Genomic DNA, 7,500 nt, shown 5'->3' on the forward strand with positions numbered 1-7,500 from the left:
TGACGATACGTTGCGGTAGAGTCATGTGACTTTCTTCGGCATGTATTCTAGGCTATGAGACAAAGAGTGTTGCTCAAGGAGCTGCCTTCCAAGTCTCATGGTTGTATCAGCTTTATGTATGCAAACTTAGTCAAGGGATTCACTTAAACACTTGGTAGTTAGTAAAGTATTATGTATGCATGTAATTAGCATGCATTTATGTATTTATTGTAATCAATATGCATGTATGTATATGTATATATATATGTAATACTATATATATATATATATATATATATATATATATATATATATATATATATATATATATATATATATATATATATATATATATATATATAATATATATATATATATATATATATATCTATATAATATATATATATATATACGTACATAAATGAGCGTGTTACAGATGAAAAAGACACGATGACGCTATTTCAAAATAAATTTGCAAGTGGTTCTAATATTTACTCGTGGATCCTTGATTAGATATACAATATTTTATATATATATATATCTATCATGTATTAGTATACTGAATCTCCCGTTTCTCTATTTTATGTTAGGCTAATATCCTTTGCTTTCATTTGATTATTTGGATTTATTTTAAACTACGAAGTAAAACGTTTAATAAAACAATTCGAACAAGACGTTTTATTGAATAAGGTCAAAGTGAAACGAAAATTGACTTCACTGCTTTCTATTGCTGTCAAATATTTTGCGAAGAAACCGTCATGGAGTGTACGTACAGTTTATCAACTGAATTAATACAGGTGCATGCAAAACCACTGACGAGTTTGCAGAAGAAATAAACGATTTTAGTGGTTGTTCTTCGTTCGCTCCACCTTGGAAAGTTGAAGTATCTGTTTCTTTATTACCCACATGGGGCTAAACACAGAGGGGACAAACAAGGACAGACAAATGGATCAAGTCGATTACATCGATCCCAGTGCGTAACTGGTACTTTATTTATCAACCCCCAAAGGATGAAAAGCAAAGTCGACCTCGGCGGAATTTGAACTTAGAACGTAACGGCAGACGAAATACGGCTACGCATTTCGCCCAGCGTGCTAACGATTCTGCCAGCTCGTATCGCCGAACATGGAAATCACTTAATCAGAAAAAGGAATTGTTTAAAAAACAAAATGACACGAGGAAGTTTGTTCTGCGGTTCGCTTGTGCAACGATGCAATATCTTCCCTTGATCGAGTCGTGACAGGAAATGAAAATGGATTCTTCAGATCCGTTAACGACAATCTACACCGTGGGTGGACGGGGGGGGGGTGGAAGTACCTAAACATTTTATCAAACCGCAGCTACATCTAAAAGTTTCGGTAAATGATTGGTTGCCAGTAAGTGAAATCATCAATAAATATTTCTTCAATGCTAGCGAAATATTCGGATTAGGAAATTTGTGTGAAGTAATCGACAAAGTATGCTTATAAAGGCAATGTTTACATCCATCATTAGCCAATGGAAAAAGAGACAATTCTTTTCCATGACAACATTTGATCACGTCCCGCAAATCCCTTTGCAGAGATTAAATCTAAACACAGAATGGCGAAGTCAGTTGCTGAACAGTTGTTAACATGTTAAAGTTAAGTCAAATACAATAAAAAAAAAACAGTTTTCCAAACTAAAGGTCTTCTGTGAATAGTCGACCTGTTCTTTTGTTATGATGATATATATATATGTGATTATTACAGAGTTTAGGAATTTAACTAAATGCCTCAGTAACAGTTTTGAAAATGGGGGTTTGTATAACTGGGAAGAATTCTACTAATTAAGAAATTGTAATTACAAACTATCAATAAGTCTGTTTAAAGTGAGCCAGATGTTTAGCCTGCAGAAATCATAGATACAGTTGTTCAGAGAATAAACATACGTGTATAAACATATACGTAAGTCAAAATATGCAGACACATTGAATGATATCCATGCTTGAACACATACATATATGTTCAGATCAACACACGCATAATACACACACGCGCGAACACACACACACATACATACATACATACATACATACATACATACATACATACATATATATATATATATATATATATATATACATACATATATATATACATGTATATATACACCCACACAACACACACACACATATATATATATGTGTGTGTGGTGTGTGTATATATATATATATATATATGTGTGTGTGTGTGTGTGTGTATATTATATAGTTTGTGTGTTGTGGTGTGTGTGTGTATATATATATATATATGTGTATGTGTGTATATATATGTGGTGTGTGGTGTGTGTATGTGTATAAGCGATAGATATAGATATAGATATATATATAGATAGCCAGACAGATACACGTATCGCAACTGCAGAATAGGGTTGAATTAACAACGTCGTCATGCACCTTGGCTTGGTTTGTTGTTTAGGTTCTTTCTTCTGACGTTCCAGAAGCGACATAGGCAGCTCGAATCCTGTCTGCGATATTTTTCCTGGATTTGACTCTTATGGGAAGGCTGCTTCCAAGACTAGGCATTTCATCTTTCTGTTCCAGTTGCTGGTGTTGAAGTTTGGAACGATTGAATGTGGAGTAGGTGTTGCACATATTTTGGTCTTCTCAATTCATTTTATAAGTATTTGACTGACACCTGCATTTCGTTTTGAGAACGAAATGGTGATGTTTAAACGCCAGCAGCTTCTAAACTTTCTACTCTTGTATAAATGATTCATACGGCCCAAGCCGAAGTTCAACCAGGTCAATGAAGACTGCCGCTAATGCCAACGTTCTCGCTACAGTCAAAGTATCTAGAACCGTTTCTAAGGACACTCTAGCACGCTCCTAAATATGAGCCTCACTACAGCAGACGATTTTCTTCGAACAGTGCCTCAGTATCCTCTTAGATGTTGAATCCGGCATCATTTCTTGAATTCAGAGATGCCCTCAAGAAGATGAAATCATTGCTCCAGAAAACATCAAACTAGAACTCATCAAAAATGGTAATCAGACCTTAATAAGAAGGTGTTTCACTTTCATCTTGAAAATGTGAGAGATCCGGATCGTACCTATGAGGCCATTCTAACGTATGGTCACATAGGTAGGAGCATTAAGAAAGGATAGGGCATCATATATGAGAATTACCGTGGCATAACATTTCTCTCAATATTAGGCAAACTATATGCTGGAATATTGCTCAAGTGTCTCCTCATTGCATCAGGAAAAGTCTTGCTGAAGCGTCTATGAGAAACATTTGTACGGGATTTTGTGCAGGACCATCACAGGCGAAATACAGAAAACAATAAACTCTCTTCGCGATTCTTATAATTTCGAAAAGACTTTTACCAGCATGTCATGCACAGTTATGTGGTTGGCTCTGGAATGATTCAGTTGTCGTAATCTGCAGAGATCGTCCGGGGACTCCATGAAGGTGTGCACTGACATATGTGTAAGTGTGTATGTCTGTGAGTCTATGTGCGCGCCTGCGTGTTTGTGTGTGCGTGTAAGATACATCTATAAGCATATATAAACGTACGCATATATATATATGTATGTATGTATAACCACACAGACACACACACACACATATATATATATGGATATATATATGTATAAATGTATATATGTGTGTGTGATTGTGTGTGCGTGTGTGTGTACACCGGAGTTAGCACAGAAATGCGATAAAACATGGGGAAAAAGGTACTAGAATCTAAACACAACTGTCTGACGAACGGGAACGTGAAGATCTGAGTAACAATTTTTGTGATATTTTTAGTGCTTTTCAATAAAGTATATGTATATATATATTTGTATATATATATGTGTATGTGTATAATATATATATATATATGTGTGTGTGTGCGTAAGTATATAATTTAGAGAAAAACCATTAAATAATTCAATAAAGAATGATGTTATTCACACCATATAGAAAACATACTATATTAAAAGCCTTATTTTAAATCAATAAAGAGATCGTCGGGGCACTCCATATAGGTGTGCACCAACGGTGTGTTGTCTATATATACGTATGTGTGCGTGTGTGTGTGTGTGTGTCTGTGTGTCTGTGCCTCTACGTGCGCGCCTGCGTGTTAGTGTGTGCGTGTAAAATAAATACATAAGCATTTATATACGTATACTCTTTTACTCTCTACTCTTTTACTTATTTCAGTCATTTGACTGCGGCCATGCTGGAGCACCGCCTTTAGTCGAGCAAATCGACCCCGGGACTTATTCTTTGTAAGCCCAGGACTTATTCTATCAGTCTCTTTTGCCGAACCGCTAAGTGACGGGGACGTAAACACACCAGTATCGGTTGTCAAGCAATGCTAGGGGGACAAACACACACACACAAACACACACACACACACACACACATATATATATATATATATATATATATATACGACAGGCTTCTTTCAGTTTCCGTCTACCAAATCCACTCACAAGGCATTGGTCGGCCCGGGGCTATAGCAGAAGACACTTGCTCGAGAAGACCCTATAGCAGAAGACCCGGAACCATGTGGTTGGTTAGCAAGCTACTTACCACACAGCCACTCCTGCGCCTATATATATACATATATATATATATTATAGGCGCAGGAGTGGCTGTGTGGTAACCAACCTCATGGTTCCGGGTTCAGTTTCACTGCGTGGCATCTTGCTATAGCCCTAGGACAACCAATGCCTTGTGAGTAGACGGAAACTGAAAGAAGCCTGTCGTATATATGCCATTTTAGCCTTGATGCCAAAGGATCTGTTTGGTAACTTTCGTAGGATTTCGTTTTGTCTAAAGTTGGAAAGGTAATTGCCCGCATTCTGTTCAAATGCTTAAATGCCTTCAGAGTTCAGAATATAGTGTCTGAGTTTCAATCTGGGTTTCGCTCCTCCAGGGGCACAGTTGATTGTATCTTTTGTATCAGACCATTTCAGGAAACGTGCATTGAACAGAATCTTGCCCTATGCCATTGCTATGTTGATTTCAGGAAGGCATGCACTACTGTTAAGTGAAATGCTCAGTGGCTAAGTCTAAGTAAAATATGTTGCGCAGGATATTTGTGAACGTGATCAGGGCTTTGCAACAGGATATAAAGACTAGAGTTAATTTTAGGGGTAGGCTTTCTTTTGCCGTGGAAAAGGAGGTAAAGCAAGGAGACCTTGATGCACCTGTTGTGCTGTCATACGTTTTTCCAAACCTGTAGGAGCGTAATGCTCGTATTTCATGCTGTTTAATGTTGGTGACTCCTGTACCCATATATGCATATATATATATATATATATATATATATATATATATATAATATATATATATATACATATTATATTATATATTATATTTGTATATTATTATTTGATTTAACGCCACGCATCCATTTCCAAGTAAGTTTATCTTAATACTTTTGATGCGACTCCACTCTACACTTTTTCTCCCCATCTTTTTCTCCCCTTCACTGTTTTCTATCTGCCTCTCTATCCCCCTTTCTCTTTCTCTCTCTCTCCTTCTCTCTCTCTCTCTCTCTCTCTCTCTCGTTACTCACACGTGATCATCATCCATCATTCTTTGCATCACTTGATCATCTTCCTTTCTCTTTCGTATGGTCTGGATGTATACTACCTCTCTGTTCTATCTTATCTATTTTCAAAGAAAATATTTCTTCCCCGCCCGCTGTTTCCTCTTCGTTCTGATCTAACGGCCCTCCATGTTTGTTTTCGTTCGTTTTCCTTGTATGTCTTCACTGTCCTGTTTTAGTTCCTAAATGTGACTTTCCATAAATCGAAAAATTTTGTTTTGTTATTTTGGGAGCAACTCTCTTCGAAGACCCACCTTGTCGTTCAATGTTCGAAATGATGAATACATAGTCAGCCGAAAACTGATGAAGGGTCGTTCTTTATATTACTGGTTCTGTTTTCCATTAGTTTCTCCCGTTGTTTACGAATCGAACTCTGTTATCGTATTTCACGTTGTTTACTGTTGGTGACGTCATATATCAATATATGCATATATATATATTATTTATATTATTATTTGATTGAACGCCACACTTCTATTTCCAAATAATTACATACACAGACACACACACACACACATATATATATATATACATCAGGATAAATATATATATATATATATATATATATATATATATAATATATATATATACATGTATTGGATGTAGGTACGTATGAATGTATGTGTAGACATATACACAAAAGTATGCACTTTAGATAGGTAAAAAGATTTCGTCACGTTTATGACCTAGTAAGGCAAACATTGTTGATGGTACGATATTATATGTGTTAAAAAATATTCTTAGGCTTATCACGAAGTATTAATAAGTAAAAAAAAAATCAGCACATCTTATTTAATTAACACTGCAAGGAGAAGTTCACATTTACAAACACTATCTTATCAGGCTGCCGATACATGGAAAATTCGCATCTTATGGAGGTATTGCAGTAGTATGTCTGTACCTTTAACCCTGACGTCATCAAAATCCAATACGGAATGAATCCACTACGTTGATTAATCGCTCTACTACCCTGACAATGTCCTTTGGAAAGATTCAGCTCTGTTGCTATGTTCATTGCAAGAAACATTGATAACATAATTGTAAGGAACCTGACAAGAATAGGTTTAATGGTTTTTTTTTTGTAATTCTCATGTTAATTAGATATCAGGTTTCTATACATATATACCGACATATATATAATTATATATTATATATATATATATATATATATCATATATATAATGCATATATATATATATATATATATATATATATATATATATATATTATATAATATATAATATATATATATATACGTATATAATTATAATTATTATTTTCATTATATAAATATATATGTGTGTAATGTATGTATATTGTACGTATGTGTGTGTGTGATTGTATATTATTGTTTGCATACATTTATATAATATATATATATATGTTTAATTATGTGGTATATGAACATTATTCTAATTTATATTATCTTGTGAATCACATTCTATTATTCTCACTTTGAATTGATTTTATTAATATCATACCTATTCTTACACGCACGCACGCACACCACACACAACACACACACACACACACACCCACACACACACACACACACACCCACACATATATATATATTATATATAGATATATATATTATATATATATATATTTTTCTACACCATCGCATATTTCAATGTTGTATTTGTTCGTATTATCTCATCGTCCATTTCTCTCTTTTAATTTGAGCTTAACCCTTTTTATGAATCTAATTCTTTAGGTACCAAATTTCACAATCAATCTGTCTCATTTCTCAATAAGTTTTACGCTTTCTAATCATTGCATCTCTTCTGTTATAGCTACCCGTTGCATGCAATTATTTTAACCTGTATTTTTCTAATTTCTGTATCGATTGTACGCTTTCTAATCGCTGCCTATCAATGTTTATATCCGTACAATTGTCGTTTTTACTTGTTTTCTTGTTTCGCTCATTTTCGTATCTGCTCCACA

At 34.6% G+C, this 7,500-nt stretch overlaps 1 long non-coding RNA gene across 1 annotated transcript in view; it reads right to left on the reverse strand.

Annotated features, from left to right (window-relative positions):
• LOC118765518 overlaps positions 1–6,034 on the reverse strand; it is a 19,684-nt gene extending 13,650 nt beyond the window's left edge. Inside the window, exons 1-2 of the long non-coding RNA XR_005001381.1 lie at positions 6,024–6,034; positions 962–966 (exon numbers count right to left, since the gene is read on the reverse strand). This is a non-coding gene — a long non-coding RNA (uncharacterized LOC118765518). The remainder of the gene's footprint in view (positions 1–961; positions 967–6,023) is intronic.
• Between the last annotated feature and the right edge of the window lie 1,466 nt (positions 6,035–7,500).

Source organism: Octopus sinensis, linkage group LG12 (genome assembly GCF_006345805.1).
Source record: "Octopus sinensis linkage group LG12, ASM634580v1, whole genome shotgun sequence".
NCBI lineage: Eukaryota > Metazoa > Mollusca > Cephalopoda > Octopoda > Octopodidae > Octopus > Octopus sinensis.